The 15,141-nt window shown below is 49.5% G+C and overlaps 1 protein-coding gene across 2 annotated transcripts in view; it reads right to left on the bottom strand.

Moving 5' to 3' along the window:
• The window catches only part of LOC121833517 (L-threonine 3-dehydrogenase, mitochondrial-like), a 41,762-nt gene extending 27,073 nt beyond the window's left edge, over positions 1–14,689 (bottom strand). Inside the window, exon 1 of one of the 2 annotated variants that reach the window (XM_042286879.1) lies at positions 14,526–14,689. The gene's annotated coding sequence lies outside the window, so the exon portion shown is untranslated. The remainder of the gene's footprint in view (positions 1–14,525) is intronic. The other variant, XM_042286880.1, reaches the window with a different exon arrangement.
• Between the last annotated feature and the right edge of the window lie 452 nt (positions 14,690–15,141).

Genomic DNA, 15,141 nt, shown 5'->3' with positions numbered 1-15,141 from the left:
CGGCACAGATCATTTGATAGTGTTTTATCAATGCCATTTATGTAATACAGTATCGCGAGAAATATATTGTGTAATTAAAAAAATATTTATTATATATTGACAGTGCTACTGGCGAACTCTCCACGCCGGTCCACTTGTAAAGACGGATTTTGAAGTAATGTCTTGTGATTGTCTTTGTCGCCTCGTGTCCCATGTGTTTGTAGTTGACAACGGTCAGTGCATTCAACCGTACGTTCAGTGCAGTTTCGCTTATTTTGCTCGAATTATTAAATTTGCATTTGTTTTAATTTTCTTCCCTTTAGTTGTGTCTGTGCGCCGCTGTTTTTACTCACATGAACACATATACAGGGTGATCCTCGAATCAGCCGGGACCCCTTCAACCGTCGCCGCGGACCACAGTTTGAGAACCGCTGAACTAAGATGTGCTAAATATCTCGAGTTAATTCCGTGATTCGTCATGTTGCAACTGCTGTTTTAGAGACAATTAATATGGGCGGCTTTATCTTGGTAGTGTACTTTGAAACGAGTTTAAATTTATCCTACTCGGAATTCGTTTTATCGTTTGGAAGAGCAAGGCTGATGGATTTTTACGACTCGTTAGAGCATGAATGAACTGGCTTAGAAATAATTACTGAACAGTGAGAGCGTCTCGTGAATTGGACTATTGGGGAGCGGATCGAAATATAGGGGCCGCTTTGTCTAGATTGTTGTCCACACAGTTGGGTGTTTATTTTGAGAGCATACACGTTGGTTATGCTCTGCAAGAGCCAGATGGGCTCTGCAAGAGCCAGACGAAGATTAAACATTGCGACGGCGAGGACGCAAGCCCCGCGTCGCCGTACTTGACGACGGACGACGTTCTTTCCCACGAACAACGGCAGTGCATCTTCAAACCGAGAGTACTGCGCGTGGTTGCCCGACCGATCCTCGCTTCAAACAACGTGCCCATTCGCGGAGCGAGTTTCTTGGCCGTTGCACGCACCTTACGATGGACCGGAACTGGAGCTACAAGTCGTAGCAGCCAATCCAGCGCATATGAACGTGCCACGCGCCTCGTGCTTCGTTGTGTCTGTCCTAAAGCTGACGTGACGCTCACGCGGCATTGGATTGGCTCCGATAGCTCGTAGGGTCCTCTGCGGTCCATCGTAAGGAGAAACGGAACATACCACGAACCCGGGGCAAAGGAGGGTCGACGAAGAGAGATAACGAAGGGGGAAATAAATAAAAACAAAAACACGCAGAGAAAGAATGAGAGAGAGAGAGTGAGGAGACCCGGCCGCGCGCGTGGAAGACCTGCAGTTGTCTGCGCCCGCGTTTACCCGGCAGGCTTTTGCGGGTTGATTTTGCGGGGAGCAGGCGTTTTTTCTTTTTCTTTTTTGTCTCGCCACCGTTAATAGGGTGCCTTCGTACACATTCGCTTGTGCGGAGTGGCGACATCTCGGCGATTTCACTGCCCGACCTTTTTTTTTTATTTATTTTATTTTTTTGTTTATGCAGAGTATACGTGCTTTGGCATCTCTCGGTGCGAGCCCGCAATTTTGGCTATAGACGAGCGCGCGAAGACCGCCCTGTTTACAAACACGGTTTTTGCTTTGCCCACACCGGGTGTGGGCACTGCGGAATCGCAGCGTCTCGTTTTTGAAGAGAAGCCGCCTCTGCGTGGTGCGCCGTACTCAAGGCAGCGCCACCGCAGAGGGACGGCGTCGGAGCCGCGTGTCGGTGTATATACTTCGTTTCACGTCATGTGCGAGCGAAGTCAAAGCTAGAAGCGCGAGCCCAAGGCTCCGAGCGTGCCGGCTTCGCACGTGCGTACGTGCACCACAGGTGCTGTTACAAGCAGCATGCTCGCGCTTGTAGCGTTGGCTTCGCTCGCCCATAAGGTGAAACGAACTAGCCTTTTGATACCATATTCCCTCTAGAAGTTAATTTATAAACCGGGTGTTCTTTTTTTTCTTTTTTTTTCTTTCTTTCATTAAACTTTCAAGTTGTATGATAAAGCCTCAAAGGCAATACAATGTCTCTGTCAGTTACTTCAAAATATCTGTATTCCTTGGCAGAGTCCTGCCTTTTCCGTGCGGATACTTCGAAAGTCTGACTGATTATTGAATTCCTGTTGCCCACGAGGATAACAAAGGAATATGTGCAGAGAAAGACGCTTCTTTTGACGCTTACAAAAACAAAAAAGAAAAACAAAGAAAAACGGTTGCAAAACTTGTCTTCGGATCCCTGGAAAAGGTCAAGACCGCTCAAGATTTTACAACTGACAGCCGTCGAATTCGGAGTTGTTCGGATAAATCCGAATTCGCGATAGTTTCACCGGCGAGTGTTTCACGGAGTTTATAGCATTTGTCCGAAAGTTAAAGTCCCTATCTACAACCTAGGTTAGGGCCCACCAGGTCCAATCACAGACCAGTTATAGGCACGTGTGCATTAGCGTGCTTTTCTTATACGCGCGTCGAAGTAATGCATTACGTGACTGGCTCCCGATTGAACCTAACGGGCCGTGGCGTCGGCTGACGACCATCGCAGGACGAGACGAAATCATAGTGCTAAATTCTTCTCGTTGATAAGACTGAAGGATGTGAATGAAATGTACTGTACTTTTTGCTTGGTGGATGTTTTAATGATTTCGCGTACATAGAGCTGACTATCATGTCGTGATTCGTGTGGCACCGAAATCCGGCTGGTGGATTGCTGAAATCATCACCTCATCAACCCTCCCGGAACCCGCTAGGAACCCACTTGCCAGTATTCGTTAGACCCACTGTGTCCGACCAAATCCGATCAACTGCCTCGCGCTTCGACACCAAGGCGGTTTTCGTTTGCAGCGTCTAGGCGATCTGAACCGATTATTTTATCTATACTTCAAATGGTGCAGGTGTCAACGATTTGCAGTGTTGTTCAAGATACTCGACAAAAGTATTTAAGACAAGATACTAAATACCCAAGTGAGAAAGTATTTAGAGTAGTATTCAAGTTACTTTTGCGCCAAACTATTTTGAGTAAAGTGCAAATACCTTGAAAAATAATTGAATTACTTTCGAAGATACTTTATAAGCGCGCGACGAGCTGAAGTTATTACAACTAAATAAAAAAATGGGGGCATCTTGATTATATTAACTTAGCTGAAACGCATATCGTTCGATGACCTCCTAGTGTACACCTCATTTGTCCCCCTAGACACGTGCAAAGGAGAAAGAAAGAACATTTAGTCTTAGTACTTCCCCTTTGGGGACGAACTTCTTCGTACGCCGGAAAAGGTATTTGAGATACTGAGTAGAAGATACTAAGCAATGTAGTCAAGATAGAGTGCTAATTACTCTCAATCGAATGTATCTTCAAGATACCAAAATACCGACAAAAGTATCATAATTACAGTATCTTGAGTAGAGTATTTGAGATACGTAGAAGCCTTGCTATTTGCTTGTTTCAAGCGAACCTCCTGCCGTCATATTGCTGGCGACACAGGAGAAAAAGGGTTTACCCGCCCTCTTGTTCAACATACCATAAAATACGCAGTATAATTACGAAATATTTACATATATCTTTACTGACATGCGTATGTACATATACAGAAAGCTGGTGCACAACTGCTGAGGAAACGCACTGGTCGACACTTTTCAATATTTTAAAGATAAAGGTAAAACAAATAAACAGTGGGCGACACCGGTCCAAAATGTATACCTCGGTAAAAAAAGTTCCCGTGTGTCTGTGTTTCCCCAAAGCAATTCGAGAGACAGTTCTGTAAGCTACGGAAGATGCTCGGCGAATGGCGAAGCCATTGATGTGTCTAGACTGAAAAATAGTCGCCGAGGGGACACTCAGAGGCATGACACGGCTGTTGTCTGTCCGTCATAAAGACATCGTTTTTAGAGCGAAACAATAATTCGGATTCGCCATTCGCCGAGCTTCCCCCGCAGATTACAGAGATTGATCCTCTACTCTAGGAAAAGTAGACGCGCAGGAAGTTGTGCGAGGAAAGAAAAAAGGTAGCGAGTGGCGAATATTTGTGATTGCGTGTGCCGGAAAAATATAAAAAGAACCTGAACAATACTTAAAAATTAAAAATCTCGACCAGCCAGCAGACTTCACTGAGGCGCATTTTCATTTTCGGAAATTTCGACAAACTCCAGTCGTGTGGCTTTAGCCCCATAACTTTTGCAACTGTGAATCCGTGGGCGTCAATCAACGCCAGGCCGCTTCGTCATCCATAGCCCAAAAGCGACGTTCACGGCGCCCACCAGGATACCAGCCAAGGTCGCTGTACCGGGGCCACCCGATACGTGATACTTGTCCGCCGCCAGCAGGCCTTTTTTTTCGTATTTTTTCTCTCGGTCGAGGCAGGGCCGGCATTTGGAGTGGGCGACCTATGCAGTTGCACCGGGCGCCATTCATAGAGGGGCGCCGAAAGGGCCGCCAGGTCATGCAGGGCTCAAACCTCGAGGGGATAAAATAAAAAAAAAAAAAAACGACCGCATCGCCGTTTGGCATTTCGGCCGCAAAACCAACGACTAAGTTCTTGTTATAATTGGCGTCCATCAACCCGCAGCCACCTGCGGATGTTGTTTTACTATAGAGAACCTCTCCCCCGTGAGAATCAAAGCGCCATTGAATGAGTCATGAACGACTGGGCAAGCGGTCACCTCCGCACAGCTCTCAAATTACGAGCGGAGCAAAACCTGACTGGCAAAAAGCGATGGAGCCAGCATGCCGCACTCTTAGCGCAACTTACTAAACGGTGGCGCCGAACCCATCGGCGAGCAAATCAGTGTGTCGGAGCGATGTGATGATCGCTACCGGAGGTAGCGGTTACACCACCCTTGGGGTCCCTTTTGGGGTAGAGAGGAGAAGAAATGCCACGAGACTCGGATTTAAATTAGGACGTTTATTGTCCGACTGGGGACGTAAGGTGTCCGCTCACCCGCTTGGGCCGGCGCTTGGAACCTGGCAGGTTGCACGTCATTCTCTCGTGTCGTGGCCTCTTGTCACACGGCACGGGCTGGTGAGGTCGGGCTGTGGCTGCTTGTCACCCGGCACGGGCTGGTGAGGTCTGGCTGTTGCTCCTTGTCAGCAGGCACGGGCTGGTGAGGTCTGGCTGTGGCTGCTTGTCAGCAGGCACGGGCCGGTGAGGTCTGGCTGTGGCTCCTTGTCAGCAGGCACGGGCTGGTGAGGTCTGACTGTGACTGCTTGTCAGCAGGTCGCTCGCCGACGTCCGTCCCGGGACAAGCTTCAGTCGCCGAGCCCTGACGGCCGATGCCTTTCAATCCTTCCTTTCGTTTCCTCCCTGGCAATCGGGGCCGGCCTCGATTGGGACGCTCTTGATCTCCTCCTCGTTCTCGAGCCTTTTTCCCCTTCCGGAACCTCCGTGACGCTCTTCATCTCCTCCTCGTTCTCGAGCCTTTTCCCCCTTCCGGAACCTTGACGGACGCCAACCTCTAAACCCGTCAGGGTCACCAATTTTTACAGTCCCCGGAGACGCCACCCGTCGAAGATGATCCGCACGTGCAACACAAAAAGCGCGGAAACGCGCCAGACAAAAATAAGCCTCGCGTCGCCAGACAGCCGAAAGTTAGCCCTCTCCTTGACCCCATACCTCGTCTCCTTGGAACGGAGGGCGCGCTGAGGATTAAGATTAGCCACGGTGTCCCCACGTCCGGTCACGGATAATCCACCAAAGTTGTTCTCGGGGAAGGTCCCCAGTTTGTGCGCACTTCACAATCGCCACCACTTTTTTTTTTGCAGCACAATTATATATGTGCTGCAGTTACGTGTTTTACGCGCTTATATACAGCCTCCTTCCGAATTTCCTCGATTTTTCGTTCCGACTTCCGCCGCTTGGCATCGGGCGCTCGCGCGTGCGCAGAACGCTTCTCGGAAAAGGTTCATTGAGGTATTGACGATTTCGGAGGTATGAATCATATTCTTTTTTTTTGTGTGTGTGTGTGTGTGTTTGTTCCTCCCTGCCACGGCCCCACGGGCCAGCAGTATGTACAAATAAATAAATAAGCTTTTCTCGTGAGGGTGCAAGTATTGTATTTTCAATACCGGAATCAGCAAGAACATTAAAATAGTCACATACCACAGGAATTAGTTGTATCAATATTAATATCACCTATCATGCAGATGTTTTCCGGAAAAAGTTGGAATCGTCTAAAAACGCACTAACATTTTCGGAAGGCATTGCCAGCAGAGAGGCCACATAATCCGACTTACTAAGTTCAAATGCCATTGCTTCTGCATTAAGAAAAGACACCGGCACCTTTGTAATTATCCAGGTACTTTTTTATATATACCCGAATCCCACCTCCTTCACCAAAGAAACGGGTGTCAAAAAACGTTATAGTTACTCGTTTTAAAAGAACTCAAAGCCACGGCTGGAATATTCGCTTCTGCTAAAATAAAAGCGTCAACATGAACACCCACGTCTTCAACGATAACCAAAACTTGCTGCCAGTATTTTCTAATACTTCTAATGTTCGCATCAATTGTTGTAAAAGCACTAACCGTACAGTTATCTTTTACAAGTCAAATTCAAAACTTATTTTTATGGGAGTAGCATATCTTCGGGCCGTTTAGCGAAGATCTTTCCGTTACGGACCTTAACAAATTTAAAGTTCCTTTGCACGCCTCTTGTTGGAGCTTTCCAAAAGAGGGTTTGGTCGCATTGCTTGAGGTTTCCATTGATATTCTTTTGTCTTGAGAAAGCTTGCGAAGCCTACCACGTGCGTTCATTCATGTTTCCCGTACAGGGGCAGAAATTAACCTAATCAAAACCGAAAAGACTATATCTTTTTTTGTGTGTGTAGTTTGATTGGCAAGGATGTCAGATGGTTAGAAAGAGCTGACTTTCAGCTTGTTTGCAAGATCACTTACAATCTTTTGCAGGTCCTCACGCGGTGACACCTCGGTTCCGAGGATTTCCAGATTAGACTCCGCCTCGTTTAAAGTCGACTTGCAACTGGGTGATGCGTGCGGTATTTTCAGAGACAGTGTTTCTAAGATGCGTCACCTCTGTCATCAGTTCTTTGGTTTCCTTCTTGATGGTTATTGAATCGTCTAGCAATTCGTCATATTGCGCCCCCAAGGTAAAGTCCACAGATCCCTTCAACTCGTTCACAAATGCAGAATCCATAGGCGGGGAGTCTCCGTCCGAGATCGATCGGAGCTGCCCTCCCATCCTTCGCTCTACAGCTCCGGCAGCGCCATTTGTTTCGTTTTCTTCCCATTCCCAAAAAGCGTTCTCACCTGAACAGCAAGTACATACAGTATATGGTAAGGGAAAGAACATTCAGAACACGTCAAAAAACGCCCGTTATCTGGCAATGACTTGGAGCATATGCCAGGCACCCCTCTCTGGATGCTGCACTGGGCATAAGACTAAGGCGAACACCACGGGGTCAAACAGCTTTGCAGTCGGCGGCTGTATACAACACAGAAGAACTCCGTTTAAGGAACTTCGCTCACCTGCCGTACAAAATTGCCGATTAGGGCACCGCCGAAGGATGGCCGCCGACTGCAGCGTTGTCGGTTGATGGTGCTTCTTTTATGACACCAGTGCGATGCTGACGTAGGCGACGACAGACCAATCGTAATGTAGCTGATCAGTCCATTCACGACGAGGGGTATCTGGGCGTCTACCGAGACGAAACCGGCCGCGGCCGTCACCGAGCAGGTTCCGGGACGGCGACCAAAAGCGATCCGTCAGGGCTGTGACATTGCCGTATACGAAACTGCGGATTATAGCACCGCCAAAGAATAGCCGCCGACTGCGTTGTCCCCGGTGACTGCGTTGTCCCCGGTGACTCCGCCGTAACTGTAGAATCAGCTTGTCACCCAGTTTGCTCCGAATGCAAGGATACGTAACCGCGTGATCCAGACATTCCGCGTTTATCAACGTTCATCAGCACCGTGAAAGGACAGTAAGCAGTCCTTTCATCGCTTCCTCGAAGGAAGTCGAGCCTCTGGAAGTTCTCTTGCGCCAACAAATTCGCCGCAGGTTCGAAACGTGGAGGATAAAAAATCGGGACAAAGCATTGAGCTGGAAGATGGCACGGCACGACCTGTTTTAGACCGCCACGTTTGCCCGATAGTGGTGTCCCTTATAGGTCGTTGGAGTTGCCAATACGGCCAGCAGGTGTTCCATTATGCGTCCTCGGCGCATCAGAACGCAAAGACGTGCAAGCCGCATGGGAACATTCAGTGATGCTAAAGGGTGGCGCCAGTTATCGTATTTAGCTCGGTCTCGGTGGACGGCAGCGACCCAGGTTTCAAGGGTGAGTTTCCCAACTGAATGTTTTAGTAAAACTAAAGTTACCTCATATACCCCAACACGCGGCGCTGGCGTCACGTCGCTGCGGTGGCGCTGCTATTGGCAGGGCGCATGCGCAGAAGAGTCTGCCACACCTCTTGCGGGAATTGCGTGTTTGCTCACACCTCGTGACGGCCTGCTTGGAAACAGCACGTTGGCCTACAGGGAAAGCCTAGATTTCAAACTTACCACGGCAGAAGTTCGCCGAGGATGGGCCGTTTCTGAAATATTTGCGACGGCAACTTCCGGTACTCTCGTCTCGAAATGCCTACTGCAGACGACGAACGTTCAGGGAATGATTGAAGCATGTCGTATGCAACGGTTCGAAGCGGTTGCAGAGAAGGGTGCGATTTTGATCTTGTCTTTATTGGGAACGTGTGCGACCGGTCGTTTGCCCTAGCACCCTAGCGTGTGCGACCGGTCGGAACTGCTACGCTCAGACACTCCACTATGACAGGAAGCCCAGCACGATTCGTATCGAACTTGATGCCATACAGCCATAGCGCTCTTTCGCATACAAGAACTTTGCTTCCGAGCAGACGTTCTTACTCGTATAACAATCTTTGCGAACTGTAGGGAGGCCCTCACACGCCTAGGAAAGACCCCTCGCGAAGGCACGCTCTGCCAGCGGATCAAGAGCCTGTGCTCCGATTTGTTTACGGCTAAAGATATCGAAGTACGAGTGGAATGGGTCCCGGGACACGCAGGCGGCGTCGGTAACGAGGCCGCTTACACGTGGGCGAGCGAGCACTGGGAAGACCGCTCCAACCTGGGAATCTCAGTCCCGCTCGCATTGCCGGACCCAGACTCCCTCGAACGGAAAGCTGTGGCCCGCCAAGAAGATCGCCGTCGGCTGCGAGAACAGACAGCTTACAACCCCGCGCCGTTACCCAAGGGACTGCCTAAGGGGGCGGAAGTGCTGGTACACAACGCCCGTACCGGCGCTGCGCTCACAGAGGATGTGCTTGCCAGATGGCGAGACTATACAAGCTACGAGGGGCTGCCCACCAGATCAGACGGCGGAGAACGAGGAAGCGTCGGTATCAAAAGCGCCGGTAACTTGCACTACGTGCTCTGCCGGCGTTCTTCCCACTATTCAGCATTTCTTATTGGACTGCACCGGCTTACAGAAAAAAAAAAGCCGAGTACCTAAACCCAAGCATCTAAAACCTGCAGGACTGGGTCACCCCCAAAAAACGACGCTCATACTAAAGAGACACTACTCTCGCTATGGAAGTTTGCGCGCTCGACCGGCGTCGACCGCGGAATGTGAAATTGTGCTTCCCGAGCCCCGCTCCATGTGCACACTGAGGCCATAGCGCCATCCCTTCTACAATAAAGAATATCATCATCATCATCATTTACTGGGAACGTGGCAGGTCTAAGAAAACTCGTCAGGTTCATGAAAAAGAATTGTGTTTGCGTACGATACGGGATACTGCCTGACGAAAATCATTACTCGCATGGAGATCTGCTAAGAAGACAGCGAAAAAAGCGCATCTGTTTAGAACATGATGTCGAAGCAGCGACAGGCCCTCTTTTTGGTTTTGCAGTTGACGTGCCTTGTAATGTGTGATCGGTTCGAGACTCCAAACTTCGTTTTCCAGGCTCGCGATATGGGTGTGTTTCGTTCCTGCTTGTAACCATCACACCGAGAAGAAAATCCTGCTGATTCTTCCGTTTTCAGTAAGACCCGAAATAGCTAAAGTGCTGTATAAAAACATCAGGGTAAGTTATATATCTGCTACGAACAGTTTGTTTCATCACATATATGTGCACTGAAGCAACTTCTGTGCCGTCAGAACTCCTTGAAATATGTGCTGGCGTACCCTACAGGTCGTCGTCGTACGTAATTCGGCTTCAGTGTTTGCATCTCAAATATCGCGGAAGCCTCCACCGGCAGGCGTTCGCTCACCTCGAGCGTCGATCAAAGCTGTGCACGAGCACTTTGCGCTTCCGGAATCCCAAAGAAAGTTGACCCCGAGAATATACCTTTCCGGAAAATCCCAGGAAACATCGCGGAGAGGGGAATTGTGGGGCGGTTCAGATGTACACGCCCGTACACGATTCATTTTCTCTTTCCCAATTCATCGGCACGATTCATTTTCTCGTATCGTTAGAAAACCAGAACGCAAATAAATAAATAAATAAATCGAACACAAAAAGAGGTTATAACATACCCTTTTTTTGCTTTCCTTCCCCTTTTTCTGCGTTCCGAAATCACAAAATGTTAAATATTGTGATTTCAGAGCGCAGAGCACGTCGGTACGTCGCGACGAGCAGACGGTGGGGGCGCCATATTTCCCTGGAAAGATCTATTGACGTTTGGTCTCGATCGTCACCAAACGCAGTCGCGAGCTCCCTCATAAAGAACCACTGAACCGGCGAAGCCATCGTGTCGTCTGCTAGGGAGGCAAAACCGGTTGGGAAACTTTATTACGGGCTTTTATTGTATAGTTTTATGACTGAACTCCATGGCGCGAATTATGCGACGATTAGCTGACGAACGCCGCCCGACGGCACGCTCGCTTTGCGCTAGGGTGCCTTCATGTGCGCTTTGCTTAGGGTGGAGACGTCTGGCCATTTTGTTCCCACTTTTACATTTATTTTTTGTTCAGAAGCGCGTGAAAGAGCGTGTCCCTGCACGCGTCTGTGGCGCTGACTGTGCTATGGCGACATTTTGTTCTCGTCGATTTCTTTGTATTTTCCCCGTGAGCGCGTGCTGTCGGCATCGGGTACTACAAAGGGTGGCATCACTCTAAACAGAAGGTCATTGAGGCACCCTAGCTTTGCGCGAGACGTATCAACCACTGTGGTGATTGCACGCGCAGAGCAAAAGCCGCCGGGCAAAATTCGTCGATTTTTCGCGGCAGATTCGTCCCACGGAGTTCAGCCTTAAGTGTTAGCGTTTGTCTTGCAAGTACACCCCTGCCCGTTTCGATCTGGATGAGCATCGTACCGGCGTGCGGTCGTGTATCACTACTGCGTGGTGCACGTTAAAGACCCCAGGCTAGCGGTTGTACCGCACTGGCTAAATTGCTCATCTACAGCTGGGAGACTCGTCGCCCCTGTGAGATAGACCAAGTTGTAGGCTGTATAAACATGCCACACAACCCAATTTTTTTCTTGCAAGTAGCGTCAAATGCGCCAGTGCACGAGGTCCGTGTCTCGAGCGGCCCTTGGAAGCAAGTGACGGCGCAGCACTGAAATGAGCGGAGCCTTGGAAGCGATGGCGGTAGCGGAGCACCCGCTTATGGCACGTGTCTTGAGCGGTTCCATAACAATTGTTAGCGGTGCTTGTAGAAAAAACGCCTTTATCAATAATAATGCAATTCCATGCAAAGGTGCAAGCGAGATGGACAAGAATGACGAAAATAACCCCAGGGGAAAGGGAACAAAGGACAAACACAAAGCTCCTATGTAGGTGACTGGTGCGCGACCGAAAGAATCCGCCTGGTCCTGGTATCGAACCAGGGACCTCTCCATTTCCAGTAGAGCCTATGGTAGTATACGTTCTGGCCTAGGTAATCTGTATACTATTGAGCGCGCTTCTTACATAGTGGCGCTGCCGTCGGACGCAAATGCCGTCACGACATTCCGTTGGAGCTTGGAACCAACAACCAGGTGGTTTTTTGGATATCGTTTAATTCAGTTTAAAATATTTTCTTGCTTTTTCAAACAAAATATTGACGTTTCTGAGGTTACTTCTACTTTCACTGAAGGAAAGAAATGAGCCCCAGAATTCGGTTTCCGCACTCCTTTAAAAAGGGGCGGAGGCTTGCGCCACCTAGCCAAAGCTTCTAATGTCAAGTTTGGGCAGCGCCCCTGGAGAACAAATATCGAATATTTTTTGGGGCGCGTTTCGGTTGCGCGATGCAACTAACGATCTTGAGTAAACTTGGAGGGGTAAACCAGCGGCCAAAAATGGCACCGCTCCCCCCCCCCCCCCCCCGCCCCCCTCTCCGGTTTGCCGCCATCTTGCCCGTTTGTCACATTAGTGATCGTGTGACCTTATAGGTGGCTGGGCCCAGAGGTGGGCCAGATGCGATTGGCCAGATCACGGTCAGCAGGGCCGTATTCCAAAATTTACTCGATCTCACTCTAGGGTAAAGGTTCTATACCTCGGCGTTCGAAAGCCCACCCGCGTCCAGTTGCTCTATCTGTCTTGTCACGTGAAATGATCAACAGGAGTAACTCGGATCCATTGGAGTAAGTTCACACTGCCCTTTGGGGCCGTGTGAACACGGCCCCAAAGGGCCCATCTGCTGACCGTGATCTGGCCAATCTAATCTGGCCCACCTCTGGTCGCAGCCATCTTGACGTCACACGATCACTAATTTGGCAAACAGGCAAGATGGCGGGAACCGGGGGCGGGGGGGCATTTCCCTTGCAGGTTGTGGGTTCCGCTTTACCGCTTTATGGATGCAACGCCCGATGCAAGCATTACATGGGCGCACCTTACGTAAAGCACCTCGATGTGTTGGCCTTCATCAAGTGGTTCACACAGCACCGATTTCTTACGCTTTCTTACGTTACGTATAAGTCACCGAAACACTTCGTGTCTCGAATGTCGCGTGCCAGACTATCCCCTTGAACTGACAGCCCCGCTCAATATGAAGCACCTATGTCCCGGTGCTGTGACTGGTGGCGTAAACAGACGTAAGCTTTCGTCACGTAACTTCACGTAAAAAAACGGGACCGTGTGAACCAACCTTTAGTTTTACGCGCCCCCTGGCGGTGAGAAACAGACTAAAATACCGCGACATGGGACAACGAACATCAAGTCTGGTCATACCTCGGCGACTCTCAAAACAATCTACTGCAAAAAAAAAAAAAAAAAAAAAGAAAGAAAAAAGAAAAGGCTTGAGGTACATTTTAGCACTTATTGTGAGTTGTGAATGCTAAATCACGCGTGCCGTTCTCCCGCTCCGTGTTTCGTTTGCGGCGTATTTGCGTCGGCCGTGCGCGCGCTCTCCCAGCAGCTCTGACCTTGGACGCTTGCTCGCGGCGCAGACACGCAGCGCCATGGGGCGGCGGTCGTTGAAACTGACGTGCGCAGCGGCCAATGGGAGCCCCGTCGACGCGCGCCAGCCAATGGAACCGAAGGCGAAATCCACCAGCTTTACTCAGCTTTCAGGGATCGGCGAAACTAGGTGCCGTTGTCTAGGCCTTTCGCGTGGTATCATAGAGCTGGCTTCACTAGGAGAAAGGTGCCGTTTGACGCGCTTCAAACTGATGACGTCGGCTCGCTCCATGGGACCCCCCCCCCCCCCCTCAGTTAATGCTTTCGCATTAAAAAAAAAAAAACAACAGTGGCCTAAAGAATTGCGCTATTTGGCGCACCAGTACCACCACGGCGGCGTCCACAAGGGAACCGGGGAATGCAGGGCAACTCCGCTTCATTTTTGATATTTAGAAAACTATGTAGCCCTCTTCAGTATCATATAGCAAATCCCCATGTCAAATATTACGATCTAATTCCGTCTATATATTTAATAAACTGGCCAGCAAACCTTCAAGTGAGCCAAGTTGCCGAAATCTGCCAACTCTAGCGTGCGACGCGAGGCGCAATCGTCAGCGCAGTCAATGCTACGGAGTTGGAGCGGCAAACGTTGAGCCACTACGTCAGAGGCATGTCTACGTCATTCTCACGTTTTGTTTGCTTTTACTTCTCAGAGCGAAATTGAACGATGACGTCATGAGTTTCTCCTCCCGGTGTTGGCTGACCGGGCGTTCACGTGGTCACCGCAACGCGGATGCGCTAGTTTGCGCTGCCCTGCGCGCTTATCGGTCTGTTTCTCTGCTCGCCTTCTCTTTCGTCTTCTCCCCTTCCCCCTCTCGCCCGGGCCGTCACCGTCCACGCCACGCGAGGCGACCTGCGCGCGTCGCGTGTCCTGTCCCTCGCCCCCCTCCCGAACGTCACAAGACCACGTGGTTCGACGTGACGTGGCCATGGCTCTGACCACACGAGACCAATGTTGCCTGACGCAACCGAAGTTTCGGTTTCGGTATCAGCTGGTGTTTAACTTAGGATTACACAAATAATATTTCACATTTCGCGAATCCGAAGACGTAGAGTTGTTTAGTAGTGCTTTGTGAAATGGAATCACATCTAAGCCTAAATTTTTCGGAATTGAGCGGAGTTGCCCTTTAAGCGCACCTTGTTTAGCAGCTCTCGGGGTCTATTGTGAACAAACGTAATGTTTGTAATACGCACTCACAAAGCCGGTTCTCTTGTCCTGGCCTCCCACGAGCTCCTGGTCGCAATGGCCTCCTCTACGGCGCCCGTACCGGCCCCTTTATACACCGAGCCCCACAGCAGCTGTGGCCTGTCTCAGTGACTGTAGTCCACATGTCCCGGGATAGGTGCCTTGTCTCCCCGAACCCTTCCATGTGCTAGCTGATAAAGCCTACACAGGCGCACACAACTACGGCACGTGGATGACCTTTGTAAACACACACACAAAAATGTCTTTTTTTCACACACACACACATACAGATTTGAACTACAAAAGAGCAAATATAGAACTCAGAAATGTGAAAAATGACACATTGGTACAGTCAACACACGTCTCAATACGTCACATAACGATAAGTTTGACGAAATGCGGTGTTAGCGTTTCAACTGTGATATGGTTCCTTAATAAATTATTTAACAATGATGGGAAGTTATGTCTTAGCATCTGGGTTCCGTGATTGGTTTTGCAGTGGTATTTTTCGAGCGTCTGTATTACAAACAATAACAAAAAAACTTGAAATTCGCGTTAGATCAGCTTTCTGGTCAATTAGGTGAATATTCATTTTCCTGCTTGTAATCTTAGAGATGGATAACT

Source organism: Ixodes scapularis, unplaced genomic scaffold (genome assembly GCF_016920785.2).
Source record: "Ixodes scapularis isolate PalLabHiFi unplaced genomic scaffold, ASM1692078v2 PGA_scaffold8__174_contigs__length_109621045, whole genome shotgun sequence".
Lineage (NCBI taxonomy): Eukaryota > Metazoa > Arthropoda > Arachnida > Ixodida > Ixodidae > Ixodes > Ixodes scapularis.
The sequence above is the reverse complement of the archived record's forward strand: the minus strand, read 5'-3'. Positions and strand labels throughout refer to the sequence as shown.